The following is a 17,101-nucleotide window of genomic DNA, read 5'->3' as shown; positions in this document are numbered from 1 at the left end:
CTGCGTTTGATGCAAAAAACTTACCAATTGTGAGCCCACTCCAAGTGTCTGTCCACCCCTTCCTTCTTCTTCTGGGAGCTCCTCTTCATCTTGTGATTCCTGTTTTGAAATAAAAGGCAATGAATAGACATATATTACAGAGATGATGGATTTTGGAAATAAAAACTTACCGTCAAATGCTGACGATGCGAGGGAGGGCTCCCAGAAGAAGATGTGCTGTCCTGTTGATGGCCAGACTCCATGGCTGTGGGTATTGCTGCTGCTGTTGCTGCTGCCAGTGATGCCATTTCTGCTGCTGCTGCTGCATCTCTTTGGCGGCTGTTGAATAAAGAGAAACAAAGGGCCAATGAATATCTTGATATTCCATGGCCCTAGTTTGGAGGAATGGGGGATTTGATAATTACCATCTCTTATCTGCTGCTGGACTCCCCTCCTCAGCATGTTCCATTTGCTGCTCCATTTGTGGTGGTGCTGATGGTGCTGCTGCTGCAGATGTTTGCTGCCTTCTCCTGCTCCTGGTTCTTGGCTTGGGTTGGGTGTGGCTGAGGGTCCCATTGTCTTGCTTTTATATATCTCCTGTGGGCAGAGCTACTGAGCATGCTCAGACCAAAAAAACGGATCCGGCCGCCTGATCCGGCGCATTGCGGCGCTCATAGGCTTTCATTGTGTGAAAAAGCTGGACGCGCCGGATCCGGCATGTCCGGCTTTTTCGCCGGAGACAAAAAACGTTACAGTAGCCGTTTTTTCCAGACGCCGGATCGCGACACATTGCCGGATCCGGCGAAAACCGGATGAAACGCATGGCCATCCGGCGCAAATGCAAGTCAATTGGGGGAAACCAGATCCGGCATAGCATTTCGCCAGATCCGGTTTCTGTCAAAAGCGCCGGATCGCGCCTGACGGCGAAAACCTGATGTGTGAAAGAGGCCTTAGGCGAACGTGATAACCACTACACTACAGAAACCGGCTGCCGAAGGTTACTGTGGTCATGACGAGCCATCGAGAACAAAGACTCAATGTCAAAAGCTTTAATATCAACGCCTAATGTCATGCTTCTATCCAGTTTCGAACTGAGGACCTTTCACGTGTAAAGCGAACGTGATAACCGCTACACTACAGAAACCAGCCGATTCAAATAAACTAAAAATGCTGTGGTCATGGCAAGCAATAAAGAACAAGCACTGAAAGTCAAAAAGATCGTTTTCCAAGAGAAAAAGCTGTGTTTCTGCCCAGTTTCAAACTGGGGACCTTTCGTGTGTTAGGCGAACATGATAACCACTACACTACAGAAACCGGCTGCGGAAGGTTACTGTGGTCATGACGAGCCATCGAGAACAAAGACTCAACGTCAAAAGCTTTAATATCAACGCCTAATGTCATGCTTCTATCCAGTTTCGAACTGGGGACCGTTCGCATGTGAGGTGAACGTGACAACCACTAAACTTCAGAAACTCCATGCAAACCTAAAGATGTTTAAACATGCTGAAATGAACTTGAAAAAGAAAAAAACATCCAGCCAAAGTCAAGAGGTCTTCCTCTATGTCTGAAGACAGGACAAAGTGCATTTTGCAACACAGGAACCTTTCATTTGTCAGGCTATTGGAGAAAAAGAACAAACAGGGAAACAAAACCATGCTCCACAAAACATTCTCATGCCTTTGTCCAAAAGCCAAAAAGAATAAGCACCTAGATGCCTGCTTTCGCACCTTGATCCTATCAGGTGTTACTTGAATTAGGAACACTTAGGCACTGTCAAAAACACACATGCTTGCCAAAAGCAAAAACGGGTAGAAATAATCACATTGGTAAAAGTAATGCTCATTAAACCAGCAATAGAATATGCTAACTAAGGCTAATTAAGCCAACAATATACGTTTGTGATCAAAATAAAGAAAAGCCACATGTTTCTGCCCGGGATCAAAACAGGGAACTTTCAGGAGGATGGCAAACAGGACAATCACTACACTACAGTAACCAGACAAGAGCGTTTACTGTGGTTATGTCAAGCATTAAAGATCAAGCACTCATTGTCAAAAGTGCTAGTTTGCAAGAAAATCACTGTGTTTCTGCCCAGTTTCGAACTGAGGACCTTTCGCATGCAAAGCGAACGTGATAACCTCTACACTACAGAAACCAACCCATTCGAACAAACAAAAAATGCTGTGGTCATGGCAAGCAATAAAGAACAAGCACTGAAAGTCAAAAAGATCGTTTACCAAGAGAAACAGTTGTGTTTCGGCCCAGTTTCGAACTGGGGACCTTTCGCGTGTGAGGCGAACGTGATAACCGCTACACTACAGAAACCGGATGCAAACGCTTACTGTGGTGACAACAAGCAATCAAGATCAAGAACTGAAAGTCAAAAGCTTGGATACCAAAGGGTAACAGCGTGTTTCTGCCCAGTTTCGAACTGGGGACCTTTCGCGTGTTAGGCGAACGTGATAACCACTACACTACAGAAACCGGCTGCGGAAGGTTACTGTGGTCATGACGAGTCATCGAGAACAAAGACTCAACGTCAAACGCATTAATATCAACGCCTAATGTCATGCTTCTATCTAGTTTCGAACTGGGGACCGTTCGCTTGTGAGATGAACGTGACAACCACTACACTTCAGAAACTCCATGCAAAGATAAAGATGTTTAAACATGCTGAAATGAACTTGAAAAAGAAAAAAAACATCCAGCCAAAGTCAAGAGTTCTTCCTCTATGTCTGAAGACAGGACAAAGTGCATTTTGCAACACAGGAACCTTTCATTTTTCAGGCTATTGGAGAAAAAGAACAAACAGGGAAACAAAACCATGCTCCACAAAACATTCTCATGCCTTTGTCCAAAAGCCAAAAAGAAAAAGCACCTAGATGCCTGCTTTCGCACCTTGATCCTATCAGGTGTTACTTGAATTAGGAACACTTAGACACTGTCAAAAACACACATGCTTGCCAAAAGCAAAAACAGGTAGAAATAATCACATTGGTAAAAGTAATGCTCATTAAACCAGCAATAGAATATGCTAAATAAGGCTAATTAAGCCAACAATATACGTTTGTGATCAAAATAAAGAAAAGCCACATGTTTCTGCCCGGGATCAAAACAGGGAACTTTCAGGAGGATGGCAAACAGGACAATCACTACACTACAGTAACCAGACAAGAGCGTTTACTGTGGTCATGGCAAGCATTAAAGATCAAGCACTCATTGTCAAAAGCGCTAGTTTGCGAGAGGAACGCTGTGTTTCTGCACAGTTTCGATCTGAGGACCTTTCGCGTGTAAAGCGAACGTGATAACCGCTACACTACAGAAACCAACCTATTCAAACAAACAAAAAATGCTGTGGTCATGGCAAGCAATAAAGAACAAGCACTGAAAGTCAAAAAGATAGTTTTCCAAGAGAAAAAGCAGTGTTTCTGCCCAGTTTCGAACTGGGGACCTTTCGCGTGTGAGGTGAACGTGATAACCGCTACACTACAGAAACCGGAAGCAAGCGTTTACTGTGGTGACAACAAGCAATCGAGATCAAGAACTGAAAGTCAAAAGCTTGGATACCAAAAGGTAACAGCGTGTTTCTGCCCAGTTTTGAACTGGGGACCTTTCGCGTGTTAGGCGAACGTGATAACCACTATACTACAGAAACCGGCTGCGGATGGTTACTGTGGTCATGACGAGCCATCGAGAACAAAGACTCAACGTCAAAAGCTTTAATATCAACGCCTAATGTCATGCTTCTATCGAGTTTCGAACTGGGGACCGTTCGCTTTTGAGGTGAACGTGACAACCACTACACTTCAGAAACTCCATGCAAAGCTAAACATGTTTAAACATGCTGAAATGAACTTGAAAAAGAAAAAAACAGCCAGCCAAAGTCAAGAGGTCTTCCTCTATGTCTGAAGACAGGACAAAGTGCATTTTGCAACACAGGAACCTTTCATTTGTCAGGCTATTGGAGAAAAAGAACAAACAGGGAAACAAAACCATGCTCCACAAAACATTCTCATGCCTTTGTCCAAAAGCCAAAAAGAAAAAGCACCTAGATGCCTGCTTTCGCACCTTGATCCTATCAGGTGTTACTTGAATTAGGAACACTTAGACACTGTCAAAAACACACATGCTTGCCAAAAGCAAAAACGGGTAGAAATAATCACATTGGTAAAAGTAATGCTCATTAAACCAGCAATAGAATATGCTAATTAAGGCTAATTAAGCCAACAATATACGTTTGTGATCAAAATAAAGAAAAGCCACATGTTTCTGCCCGGGATCAAAACAGGGAACTTTCAGGAGGATGGCAAACAGGACAATCAGTACACTACAGTAACCAGACAAGAGCGTTTACTGTGGTCATGGCAAGCATTAAAGATCAAGCCCTCATTGTCAAAAGCGCTAGTTTGCAAGAGGAACGCTGTGTTTCTGCCCAGTTTCGAACTGAGGACCTTTCGCGTGTAAAGCGAACGTGATAACCGCTACACTACAGAAACCAACCGATTCAAACAAACAAAAAATGCTGTGGTCATGGCAAGCAATAAAGAACAAGCACTGAAAGTCAAAAAGATCGTTTTCCAAGAGAAAAAGCTGTGTTTCTGCCCAGTTTCGAACTGGGGACCTTTCGAGTGTGAGGCGAAAGTAATAACCGCTACACTACAGAAACCGGATGCAAGCGCTTACTGTGGTGACAACAAGCAATCGAGATCAAGAACTGAAAGTCAAAAGCTTGGATACCAAAGGGTAACAGCGTGTTTCTGCCCAGTTTTGAACTGGGGACCTTTCGCGTGTTAGGCGAACGTGATAACCACTCTACTACAGAAACCGGCTGCGGAAGGTTACTGTGGTCATGACGAGCCATCGAGAACAAAGACTCAACGTCAAAAGCTTTAGTATCAACGCCTAATGTCATGCTTCTATCGAGTTTCGAACTGGGGACCGTTCGCGTTTGAGGTGAACGTGACAACCACTACACTTCAGAAACTCCATGCAAAGCTAAAGATGTTTAAACATGCTGAAATGAACTTGAAAAAGAAAAAAACAGCCAGCCAAAGTCAAGAGGTCTTCCTCTATGTCTGAAGACAGGACAAAGTGCATTTTGCAACACAGGAACCTTTCATTTGTCAGGCTATTGGAGAAAAAGAACAAACAGGGAAACAAAACCATGCTCCACAAAACATTCTCATGCCTTTGTCCAAAAGCCAAAAAGAAAAAGCACCTAGATGCCTGCTTTCGCACCTTGATCCTATCAGGTGTTACTTGAATTAGGAACACTTAGACACTGTCAAAAACACACATGCTTGCCAAAAGCAAAAACGGGTAGAAATAATCACATTGGTAAAAGTAATGCTCATTAAACCAGCAATAGAATATGCTAACTAAGGCTAATTAAGCCAACAATATACGTTTGTGATCAAAATAAAGAAAAGCCACATGTTTCTGCCCGGGATCAAAACAGGGAACTTTCAGGAGGATGGCAAACAGGACAATCACTACACTACAGTAACCAGACAAGAGCGTTTACTGTGGTCATGGCAAGCATTAAAGATCAAGCACTCATTGTCAAAAGCGCTAGTTTGCAAGAGGAACGCTGTGTTTGTGCCCAGTTTTGAACTGAGGACCTTTCGCGTGTAAAGCGAACGTGATAACCACTACACTACAGAAACCAACCGATTCAAACAAACAAAAAATGCTGTGGTCATGGCAAGCAATAAAGAACAAGCACTGAAAGTCAAAAAGATCGTTTTCCAAGAGAAAAAGCTGTGTTTCTGCCCAGTTTCGAACTGGGGACCTTTCGAGTGTGAGGCGAAAGTTATAACCGCTACACTACAGAAACCGGATGCAAGCGCTTACTGTGGTGACAACAAGCAATCGAGATCAAGAACTGAAAGTCAAAAGCTTGGATACTAAAGGGTAACAGCGTGTTTCTGCCCAGTTTTGAACTGGGGACCTTTCGCGTGTTAGGCGAACGTGAAAACCACTCTACTACAGAAACCGGCTGCGGAAGGTTACTGTGGTCATGACGAGCCATCGAGAACAAAGACTCAACGTCAAAAGCTTTAATATCAACGCCTAATGTCATGCTTCTATCGAGTTTCGAACTGGGGACCGTTCGCGTTTGAGGTGAACGTGACAACCACTACACTTCAGAAACTCCATGCAAAGCTAAAGATGTTTAAACATGCTGAAATGAACTTGAAAAAGAAAAAAACAGCCAGCCAAAGTCAAGAGGTCTTCCTCTATGTCTGAAGACAGGACAAAGTGCATTTTGCAACACAGGAACCTTTCATTTGTCAGGCTATTGGAGAAAAAGAACAAACAGGGAAACAAAACCATGCTCCACAAAACATTCTCATGCCTTTGTCCAAAAGCCAAAAAGAAAAAGAACCTAGATGCCTGCTTTCGCACCTTGATCCTATCAGGTGTTACTTGAATTAGGAACACTTAGACACTGTCAAAAACACACATGCTTGCCAAAAGCAAAAACGGGTAGAAATAATCACATTGGTAAAAGTAATGCTCATTAAACCAGCAATAGAATATGCTAACTAAGGCTAATTAAGCCAACAATATACGTTTGTGATCAAAATAAAGAAAAGCCACATGTTTCTGCCCGGGATCAAAACAGGGAACTTTCAGGAGGATGGCAAACAGGACAATCACTACACTACAGTAACCAGACAAGAGCGTTTACTGTGGTCATGGCAAGCATTAAAGATCAAGCACTCATTGTCAAAAGCGCTAGTTTGCAAGAGGAACGCTGTTTTTGTGCCCAGTTTTGAACTGAGGACCTTTCGCGTGTAAAGCGAACGTGATAACCACTACACTACAGAAACCAACCGATTCAAACAAACAAAAAATGCTGTGGTCATGGCAAGCAATAAAGAACAAGCACTGAAAGTCAAAAAGATCGTTTTCCAAGAGAAAAAGCTGTGTTTCTGCCCAGTTTCGAACTGGCGACCTTTCGCGAGTGAGGCGAACGTGATAACGGCTACACTACAGAAACCGGATGCAAGCACTTACTGTGGTGACAACAAGCAATTGAGATCAAGAACTGAAAGTCAAAAGCTTGGATACCAAAGGGTAACAGCGTGTTTCTGCCCAGTTTCGAACTGGGGACCTTTCGTGTGTTAGGCGAACATGATGACCACTACACTACAGAAACCGGCTGCGGAAGGTTACTGTGGTCATGACGAGCCATCGAGAACAAAGACTCAACGTCAAAAGCTTTAATATCAACGCCTAATGTCATGCTTCTATCCAGTTTCGAACTGGGGACCGTTCGCGTGTGAGGTGAACGTGACAACCACTAAACTTCAGAAACTCCATGCAAACCTAAAGATGTTTAAACATGCTGAAATGAACTTGAAAAAGAAAAAAACAGCCAGCCAAAGTCAAGAGGTCTTCCTCTATGTCTGAAGACAGGACAAAGTGCATTTTGCAACACAGGAACCTTTCATTTGTCAGGCTATTGGAGAAAAAGAACAAACAGGGAAACAAAACCATGCTCCACAAAACATTCTCATGCCTTTGTCCAAAAGCCAAAAAGAATAAGCACCTAGATGCCTGCTTTCGCACCTTGATCCTATCAGGTGTTACTTGAATTAGGAACACTTAGGCACTGTCAAAAACACACATGCTTGCCAAAAGCAAAAACGGGTAGAAATAATCACATTGGTAAAAGTAATGCTCATTAAACCAGCAATAGAATATTCTAACTAAGGCTAATTAAGCCAACAATATACGTTTGTGATCAAAATAAAGAAAAGCCACATGTTTCTGCCCGGGATCAAAACAGGGAACTTTCAGGAGGATGGCAAACAGGACAATCACTACACTACAGTAACCAGACAAGAGCGTTTACTGTGGTTATGTCAAGCATTAAAGATCAAGTACTCATTGTCAAAAGCGCTAGTTTGCAAGAGAATCGCTGTGTTTCTGCCCAGTTTCGAACTGAGGACCTTTCGCGTGCAAAGCGAACGTGATAACCGCTACACTACAGAAACCAACCGATTAAAACAAACAAAAAATGCTGTGGTCATGGCAAGCAATAAAGAACAAGCACTGAAAGTCAAAAAGATCGTTTTCCAAGAGAAAAAGCTGTGTTTCTGCCCAGTTTCGAACTGGGGACCTTTCGCGTGTGAGGCGAACGTGATAACCGCTACACTACAGAAACCGGATGCAAGTGCTTACTGTGGTGACAACAAGCAATCGAGATCAAGAACTGAAAGTCAAAAGCTTGGATACCAAAGGGTAACAGCGTGTTTCTGCCCAGTTTCGAACTGGGGACCTTTCGCGTGTTAGGCGAACGTGATAACTAGAGTTGAGCGATACCGTCCGATACTTCAAAGTATCGGATCGGAATGGATCGGCCGATCTTTAAAAAAAGTATCGGTATCGCCGATTCCGATACCGGAAGTCCCATTCAAGTCTATGGGACTTCCGGTATCGGAATAAGAAAAACCCTGTTTTTGCCTTGTACAGCCTCTCTGGGGTCTGTACGGGCCTTTCGGGGGGCTGTGCCGGCCTGCCAGGGGGTCTGTGCAGGCTCCGGTGGTCTGTGCCGGCCTGCCGGGGGGCTGTGCAGGCTCCGGGGGGCTGTGCCGGCCTGCCGGGGGGCTGTGCCGGCCTGCCGGTGGCCTGTGCAGGCTCCGGGGGGCTGTGCCGGCCTGCCGGGGGGCTGTGCCGGCCTGCCGGTGGTCTGTGCAGGCTTCGGGGGTCTGTGCAGGCATCGTCCGATGGGACTACAAGTCCCATCGGGCGATGCCTGCTACCATGACAGTGATTGACACATTAGCCAATTATGGGACAGTAGTAGTCCCATCATCCGGCTAATGTGTTGAATGTAAAAAAAAAAAAAAAAAAATACATGCTACATACATGCTACATTCATACTACATATATACTACATACATACTACATATATACTACATGCATGCTACATACATACTGCATGCTACATACATACTACATGCTACATACATACTACATATATGCTACATACATACTACATATATACTACATGCATGCTACATACATACTGCATGCTACATACATACTACATGCTACATACATACCACATATATACTACATACATACTACATGCATGCTACATGCTACATACATACCACATACATACTACATACATACTACATACATACTACATGCATGCTACATGCTACATACATACCACATACATACTACATGCATGCTACATACATACTACATGCATGCTACATACATACTACATGCTACATACATACATACTACATATATACTACATGCATGCTACATACATACTACATGCTACATACATACTACATGCTACATACATTCCACATATATACTACATACATACTACATGCATGCTACATGCTACATACATACCACATACATACTACATACATACTACATACATACTACATACATACTACATGCATGCTACATGCTACATACATACCACATACATACTACATGCATGCTACATACATACTACATGCATGCTACATACATACTACATGCTACATACATACATACTACATATATACTACATGCATGCTACATACATACTACATGCTACATACATACTACATATATACTACATGCATGCTACATAGAATCATAGAATCATAGAATCATAGAATCATAGAATCGTAGAGTTGGAAGGGACCTCCTGGGCCATCTGGTCCAACCCCCTGCTCAAAGCAGGATTCGCTAAATCATCCCAGTCAGATGTCTGTCCAGCCTCTGTTTGAAGACTTCCATTGAAGGAGAACTCACCACTTCTCGTGGCAGCCTGTTCCACTCATTGATCACTCTAACTGTCAAAAAGTTTTTTCTAATATCTAATCTGTGTCTCTTCCCATTCAGTTTCATCCCATTGCTTCTAGTCTTTCCTTGTGCAAATGAGAATAAAGTTGATCCTTCTACAATGTGACATCCCTTTAGATATTTGTAGACAGCTATTAAGTCTCCTCTCAGTCTTCTCTTTTGCAAACTAAACATTCCCAAATCCTGCAACCTTTCCTCATAAGACAGGGTTTGCAGACCGGTCACCATTCAGCTCGCTCTTTTCTGAACTTGCTCCAGTTTGTTGATGTCTTTTTTAAAATGTGGTGCCCAAAACTGGACACAATATTCCAGATGAGGTCTGACCAAAGAGGAGTAGAGGGAAATAATGACTTCACGTGATCTAGACTGTATGCTTCTGTTAATACATCCTAGAATTGCATTTGCCTTTTTTGCTGCTGCATCACACTGTTGACTCATATTCAGTCTGCGATCTATTAGTATACCCAAGTCTTTTTCACATGTGCTGTCACTTAGCCCTATTCCTCCCATTCTATATATGCTTTTTTCATTTTTATTGCCCAGATGTAGTACTTTGCATTTCTCCCTGTTAAAAACCATTCTGTTAGTTGCTGCCCACTTCTCCAGTTTATTTAAATCTTTTTGAATCCTCTCTCTCTCTTCTCTAGTATTAGCTATCCCTCCTAGCTTTGTGTCATCAGCAAATTTAATCAGTTTACCCTCAATTCCTTCATCTAAATCGTTGATAAAGATGTTGAACAATACAGGGCCCAGGACAGAGCCCTGTGGTACCCCACTTGAGACATTCTTCCAACTGGATGTGCAGCCATTTACGACCACTCTTTGGGTCCGATCACTAAGGCCGGTTTCACACTAGCGCATTTTCAGCGCGCGCACGGCCGGTGGTAGCTCCGCCCCCGATCCGGCTCTCTGCCCGGCGTGCCCGCCCCTTCCTTGTAGCGCCGCCTCCTAGCGGACAGCGGCGCCTGCGATCGGCGCACCCTATCTTTAGCATAGGGTGCGCCGATCGTGCGCAGGCCGTGCGCTAGTTGCGCTTTGACCTGCGCTGCGCACTTTTGACGGTGCGCCGTGCGCGCCAAAATCCGAAAAGTTTGATTTTGGCGCGCACGGCGCACCGTCAAAAGTGCGCAGCGCAGGTCAAAGCGCAACTAGCGCACGGCCTGCGCACGATCGGCGCACCCTATGCTAAAGATAGGGTGCGCCGATCGCAGGCGCCGCTGTCCGCCAGGAGGCGGCGCTACAAGGAAGGGGCGGGCACGCCGGGCAGAGAGCCGGATCGGGGGCGGAGCTACCCCCGGCCGTGCGCGCGTTGAAAATGCGCTAGTGTGAAACCGGCCTAAGCCAGTTATGAATCCACCAAACAGTTGCCTTGTCCATTCCATACTTAGTCATTTTTTCAATAAGGATTGTATGAGAGACTTTGTCAAATGCTTTGCTGAAGTCAAGATATACTATATCTACAGCATTTCCTTGATCCACCCAATCAGTGATACCGTCATAGAAGGAAATTAAGTTAGTCTGACATGACTTATTAGTTACAAACCCATGCTGACTCTGTTTAATCACTTCATTCTTATCCAGGTATTGACATACATGTTGTTTAATAATTTGTTCAAAGATCTTTCCTGGTATAGAAGTCAGACTCACCGGCCTATAGTTGCCTGGGTCCACCTTCTTCCCCTTTTTGAAGATAGGAACAACATTTGCTCTTCTCCAGTCTTCTGGCACTTCTCCTGTTCTCCAAGAATTTTCAAAGATTATGGAGAGGGGTTCAAAAATTTCTTCTGCTATCTCCTTCAGTACTCTGGGGTGTAATTCATCTGGACCTGGAGACTTGAATTCATTTAGGTTAGCTAAGTGTTTCCTCACTATCTTTCTGTTTATAGATATCCTGGATTCTTCTATTCCCTTAATAGGACAGTGAATAACAGTTGATGTTGCATTTCCTTTCTGAGAGAAAACAGATGCAAAATAGGAATTTAAAAGTTCAGCCTTCTCAACATCCTGTCTTACCATTTCATCATTTTCATCCTGTAAAAATCCTATAGCATCTTTGACTTTTCTTTTACTTTTGACATATCCCCAAAATCCTTTATTATTGCTTTTGACATCTCTTGCAAGCCTCAGTTCATTTTCAGCTTTAGCTAATCTGATTTGTGCCCTGCAGGTTCTGCAGACAGCATTATATTCTTCTTTAGATATGCCTCCCTCTTTCCATTTTATAAACATTTTTTTCTTCCTTTTTAGCATGTGCTTAAGTTCTGTGTTCACCCATCCTGGTTTCCTTAAATGCTTCCTATTCTTCCCTCTTTTCGGAATTGTTAACAACTGTGCTTTGAGAATTTCATTTTTCAAGATTTCCCATCCTTCCTGGACATTTTTGTCTTTAAGGATATCCAGCCATTGGATCCCTCCAGTTCTCTTTCTGAATCCCTTAAAATCTGCCTTTCTGAAATCTAACCTTGACGTCTGAGTCTTCACAGGTCTTCCACCTCTAGTAATCCAAAATTCTAAAATAGCATGGTCGCTACCTCCTAGGGTCCCAGCCACTTTTACCTCCTCAACCATTTCCTCCCTGTTTATAAGGATTAGATCCAAGGTAGCAGTTCCCCTTGTTTTCTCCCATACATACTACATACATACTACATGCTACATACATACATACTACATATATACTACATGCATGCTACATACATACTACATGCTACATACATACTACATATATACTACATGCATGCTACATACATACTACATGCTACATACATACTACATATATACTACATGCATGCTACATACATACTACATGCTACATACATACTACATATATACTACATGCATGCTACATACATACTACATGCTACATACATACTACATATATATCCTACATGCATGTTACATACATACTACATGCTACATACATACTACATATATACTACATGCATGCTACATACATACTACATGCTACATACATACCACATATATACTACATGCATGCTACATACATACTACATGCTACATACATACTACATATATACTACATGCATGCTACATACATACTGCATGCTACATACATACCACATATATACTACATACATACAATACATTCATACAATACATACATAGACATACAGTACATATAACATAGAGTAACATACTTACCAATACTTGTCACATTGTTCCCCGAAGCCATTGTCTTTTCCGGAATAAATATTAACATAACAAACCACAAAAATACTCACCCACGATCCGAAGCAGTCCACGAGTGTGTCCCACGACGATCTTGGGTAGAGAACTGCAGCATCAGCTGATGCTGCCGTTCTCTACGGTCTGCAGGAATCCAATGACGGAAGGTAGGTATCCTTCCGCACTGTATTCCTCCGCCACTTAAAAAAAAAAAAGTCCCTAGTCTCACTTTATGCCATTGCTGTGTGGGAATTTCCCATTGGCTAATGTGTCAATCACTGTCATGGTAGCAGGCATCGCCAGATGGGACTTATAGTCCCATCGGACGATGCTTGCACAGACCCCTGGACATCAGCACAGCCCCCCGGCAGGCCGGCACAGCCCCCCGGCAGGCCGGTACAGACCCCCACAGGGTGCACAGACCACCGGCAGGCCGGCACAGCCCCCCGGCAGGCCGGTACAGACCCCGGGCTGTCCACACAGCCCCCCGGCAGGCTGGCAGAGACCCCCGGAAGGCCCAAAATGACGGTGCATCATGATGCTCACACACCGCGCATCATTATGACGTCAGGCTGTCAATCAACTTTGAACTTCCGATTCCGACATTGAAAAAATATCGGAAGTCGGTATCCCGATACAGCAAGTATCGGCCGATACCCGATACTTGCGGTATCGGAATGCTCAACACTAGTGATAACCACTACACTACAGAAACCGGCTGCGGAAGGTAACTGTGGTCACGACGAGCCATCGAGAACAAAGACTCAACGTCAAAAGCTTTAATATCAACGCCTAATGTCATGCTTCTATCCAGTTTCGAACTGGGGACCGTTCGCGTGTGAGGTGAACGTGACAACCACTACACTTCAGAAACTCCATGCAAAACTAAAGATGTTTAAACATGCTGAAATGAACTTGAAAAAGAAAAAAACAGCCAGCCAAAGTCAAGAGGTCTTCCTCTATGTCTGAAGACAGGACAAAGTGCATTTTGCAACACAGGAACCTTTCATTTGTCAGGCTATTGGAGAAAAAGAACAAACAGGGAAACAAAACCATGCTCCACAAAACATTCTCATGCCTTTGTCCAAAAGTCAAAAAGAAAAAGCACCTAGATGCCTGCTTTCGCACCTTGATCCTATCAGGTGTTACTTGAATTAGGAACACTTAGACACTGTCAAAAACACACATGCTTGCCAAAAGCAAAAACGGGTAGAAATAATCACATTGGTAAAAGTAATGCTCATTAAACCAGCAATAGAGTATGCTAACTAAGGCTAATTAAGCCAACAATATACGTTTGTGATCAAAATAAAGAAAAGCCACATGTTTCTGCCCGGGATCAAAACAGGAAACTTTCAGGTGGATGGCAAACAGGACAATCACTACACTACAGTAACCAGACAAGAGCGTTTACTGTGGTCATGGCAAGCATTAAAGATCAAGCACTCATTGTCAAAAGCGCTATTTTGCAAGAGGAACGCAATGTTTCTGCCCAGTTTCGAACTGAGGACCTTTAGCGTGTAAAGCAAACCTGATAACCGCTACACTACAGAAACCAACCGATTCAAACAAGCAAAAAATGCTGTGGTCATGGCAAGCAATAAAGAACAAGCACTGAAAGTCAAAAAGATCGTTTTCCAAGAAAAAAAGCTGTGTTTCTGCCCAATTTCAAACTGGGGACCTTTCGCGTGTGAGGCGAACGTGATATCCGCTACACTACAGAAACCAGATGCAATCGCTTACTGTGGAGACAAGCAATCGAGATCAAGAACTGAAAGTCAAAAGCTTAGATACCAATGGGTAACAGCGTGTTTCTGCCCAGTTTCGAACTGGTGAACTTTCGCGTGTGTGGCGAACGTGATAACCACTACACTACAGAAACCAGATGCAAGTACTTACTGTGGTGACAACAAGCAATCGAGATCAAGAACTGAAAGTCAAAAGCTTGGATACCAAAGGGTAACAGCGTGTTTCTGCCTAGTTTCGAACTGGTGACCTTTCGCGTGTTAAGCAAACGTGATAACTACTACACTACAGAAACCGGCTGTGGAAGGTTACTGTGGTCATGACGAGCCATCGAGAACAAAGACTCAATGTTAAAAGCTTTAATATCAACGCCTAATGTCATGCTTCTATCCAGTTTCGAATTGGGGACCGTTCGCGTGTGAGGTGAACGTGACAACCACTACACTTCAGAAACTCCATGCAAAGCTAAAGATGTTTAAACATGCTGAAATAAACTTGAAAAAGAAAAAAACATCCAGCCAAAGTCAAGAGGTCTTCCTCTCTGTCTGAAGACAGGACAAAGTGCATTTTGCAACACAGGAACCTTTCATTTGTCAGGCTATTGGAAAAAAGAACAAACAGGGAAACAAAACCATTTTCCACAAAACATTCTCATGCCTTTGTCCAAAAGCCAAAAAGAAAAAGCACCTAGATGCCTGCTTTCGCACCTTGATCCTATCAGGTGTTACTTGAATTAGGAACACTTAGACACTGTCAAAAACACACATGCTTGCCAAAAGCAAAAACGGGTAGAAATAATCACATTGGTAAAAGTAATGCTCATTAAACCAGCAATAGAATATGCTAACTAAGGCTAATTAAGCCAACAATATACGTTTGTGATCAAAATAAAGAAAAGCCACATGTTTCTGCCCGGGACCAAAACAGGGAACTTTCAGGAGGATGGCAAACAGGACAATCACTACACTACAGTAACCAGACAAGAGCATTTACTGTGGTCATGGCAAGCATTAAAGATCAAGCACTCATTGTCAAAAGCACTAGTTTGCAAGAGGAACGCTGTGTTTCTGCCCAGTTTCGAACGGAGGACTTTCCGCATATAAAGCGAACGTGATAACCGCTACACTACAGAAACCAACCAATTCAAACAAAAAAAAAATGCTGTGGTCATGGCAAGCAATAAAGAACAAGCACTGAAAGTCAAAAAGATCGTTTTCCAAGAGAAAAGCCGTGTTTCTGCCCAGTTTCGAACTGGGGACCTTTCGCGTGTGAGGTGAACGTGATAACCGCTACACTACAGAAACCAGAAGCAAGCGCTTACTGTGGTGACAACAAGCAATCGAGATCAAGAACTGAAAGTCAAAAGCTTGGATACATAAGGGTAACAGCGTGTTTCTGCCCAGTTTTGAACTGGGGACCTTTCGCGTGTTAGGCGAACGTGATAACCACTACACTACAGAAACCGACTGCGGGAGGTTACTGTGGTCACGACGAGCCATCGAGAACAAAGACTCAACGTCAAAAGCTTTAATATCAACGCCTAATGTCATGCTTCTATCCAGTTTCGAACTGGGGACCGTTCGCGTGTGAAGTGAACGTGACAATCACTACACTTCAGAAACTCCATGCAAAGCTAAAGATGTTTAAACATGCTGAAATGAACTTGAAAAAGAAAAAAACAGCCAGCCAAAGTCAAGAGGTCTTCCTCTATGTCTGAAGACAGGACAAAGTGCATTTTGCAACACAGGAACCTTTCATTTGTCAGGCTATTGGAGAAAAAGAACAAACAGGGAAACAAAACCATGCTCCACAATACATTCTCATGCCTTTGTCCAAAAGCCAAAAAGAAAAAGCACCTAGATGCCTGCTTTCGCACCTTGATCCTATCAGGTGTTACTTGAATTAGGAACACTTAGACACTGTCAAAAACACACATGCTTGCCAAAAGCAAAAACGGGTAGAAATAATCACATCGGTAAAAGTAATGCTCATTAAACCAGCAATAGAATATGCTAACTAAGGCTAATTAAGCCAACAATATACGTTTGTGATCAAAATAAAAAAAAGCCACATGTTTCTGCCCGGGATCAAAACAAGGAACTTTCAGGAGGATGGCAAACAGGACAATCACTACACTACAGTAACCAGACAAGAGCGTTTACTGTGGTCATGGCAAGCATTAAAGATCAAGCACTCATTGTCAAAAGCACTAGTTTGCAAGTGGAACGCTGTGTTTCTGCCCAGTTTCGAACTGAGGACCTTTCACATGTAAAGCAAACGTGATAACCGCTACACTACAGAAAACAACTGATTCAAACAAACAAAAAATGCTGTGGTCATGGCAAGCAATAAAGAACAAGCA

At 43.2% G+C, this 17,101-nt stretch overlaps 12 non-coding genes across 12 annotated transcripts; all 12 read right to left on the bottom strand.

Moving 5' to 3' along the window:
* Nucleotides 1–2,061: 2,061 nt before the first annotated feature.
* Nucleotides 2,062–2,134, bottom strand: TRNAA-UGC (transfer RNA alanine (anticodon UGC)). The gene has a single exon. It is a non-coding gene; the product is annotated as a tRNA-Ala (tRNA).
* A 97-nt stretch (nucleotides 2,135–2,231) lies between these two features.
* TRNAV-CAC (transfer RNA valine (anticodon CAC)) lies at nucleotides 2,232–2,304 on the bottom strand. Its single transcript has one exon. It is a non-coding gene; the product is annotated as a tRNA-Val (tRNA).
* Nucleotides 2,305–2,390: 86 nt separating this feature from the next.
* Nucleotides 2,391–2,463, bottom strand: TRNAV-AAC (transfer RNA valine (anticodon AAC)). Its single transcript has one exon. It is a non-coding gene; the product is annotated as a tRNA-Val (tRNA).
* A 769-nt stretch (nucleotides 2,464–3,232) lies between these two features.
* TRNAV-UAC (transfer RNA valine (anticodon UAC)) lies at nucleotides 3,233–3,305 on the bottom strand. Its single transcript has one exon. It is a non-coding gene; the product is annotated as a tRNA-Val (tRNA).
* Nucleotides 3,306–3,402: 97 nt separating this feature from the next.
* On the bottom strand, nucleotides 3,403–3,475 carry TRNAV-CAC (transfer RNA valine (anticodon CAC)). The gene has a single exon. It is a non-coding gene; the product is annotated as a tRNA-Val (tRNA).
* Nucleotides 3,476–3,561: 86 nt separating this feature from the next.
* On the bottom strand, nucleotides 3,562–3,634 carry TRNAV-AAC (transfer RNA valine (anticodon AAC)). The gene has a single exon. It is a non-coding gene; the product is annotated as a tRNA-Val (tRNA).
* Nucleotides 3,635–4,402: 768 nt separating this feature from the next.
* Nucleotides 4,403–4,475, bottom strand: TRNAV-UAC (transfer RNA valine (anticodon UAC)). Its single transcript has one exon. It is a non-coding gene; the product is annotated as a tRNA-Val (tRNA).
* Nucleotides 4,476–5,572: 1,097 nt separating this feature from the next.
* TRNAV-UAC (transfer RNA valine (anticodon UAC)) lies at nucleotides 5,573–5,645 on the bottom strand. The gene has a single exon. It is a non-coding gene; the product is annotated as a tRNA-Val (tRNA).
* A 2,267-nt stretch (nucleotides 5,646–7,912) lies between these two features.
* TRNAA-UGC (transfer RNA alanine (anticodon UGC)) lies at nucleotides 7,913–7,985 on the bottom strand. Its single transcript has one exon. It is a non-coding gene; the product is annotated as a tRNA-Ala (tRNA).
* Nucleotides 7,986–8,082: 97 nt separating this feature from the next.
* TRNAV-CAC (transfer RNA valine (anticodon CAC)) lies at nucleotides 8,083–8,155 on the bottom strand. The gene has a single exon. It is a non-coding gene; the product is annotated as a tRNA-Val (tRNA).
* Nucleotides 8,156–15,970: 7,815 nt separating this feature from the next.
* Nucleotides 15,971–16,043, bottom strand: TRNAV-CAC (transfer RNA valine (anticodon CAC)). The gene has a single exon. It is a non-coding gene; the product is annotated as a tRNA-Val (tRNA).
* Nucleotides 16,044–16,129: 86 nt separating this feature from the next.
* Nucleotides 16,130–16,202, bottom strand: TRNAV-AAC (transfer RNA valine (anticodon AAC)). Its single transcript has one exon. It is a non-coding gene; the product is annotated as a tRNA-Val (tRNA).
* Between the last annotated feature and the right edge of the window lie 899 nt (nucleotides 16,203–17,101).

Source organism: Dendrobates tinctorius, unplaced genomic scaffold (assembly GCF_039654945.1).
Source record: "Dendrobates tinctorius isolate UK_male_01 unplaced genomic scaffold, ASM3965494v1 ptg000432c, whole genome shotgun sequence".
Classification (NCBI taxonomy): Eukaryota; Metazoa; Chordata; class Amphibia; order Anura; family Dendrobatidae; genus Dendrobates; species Dendrobates tinctorius.
The sequence above is the reverse complement of the archived record's forward strand: the minus strand, read 5'-3'. Positions and strand labels throughout refer to the sequence as shown.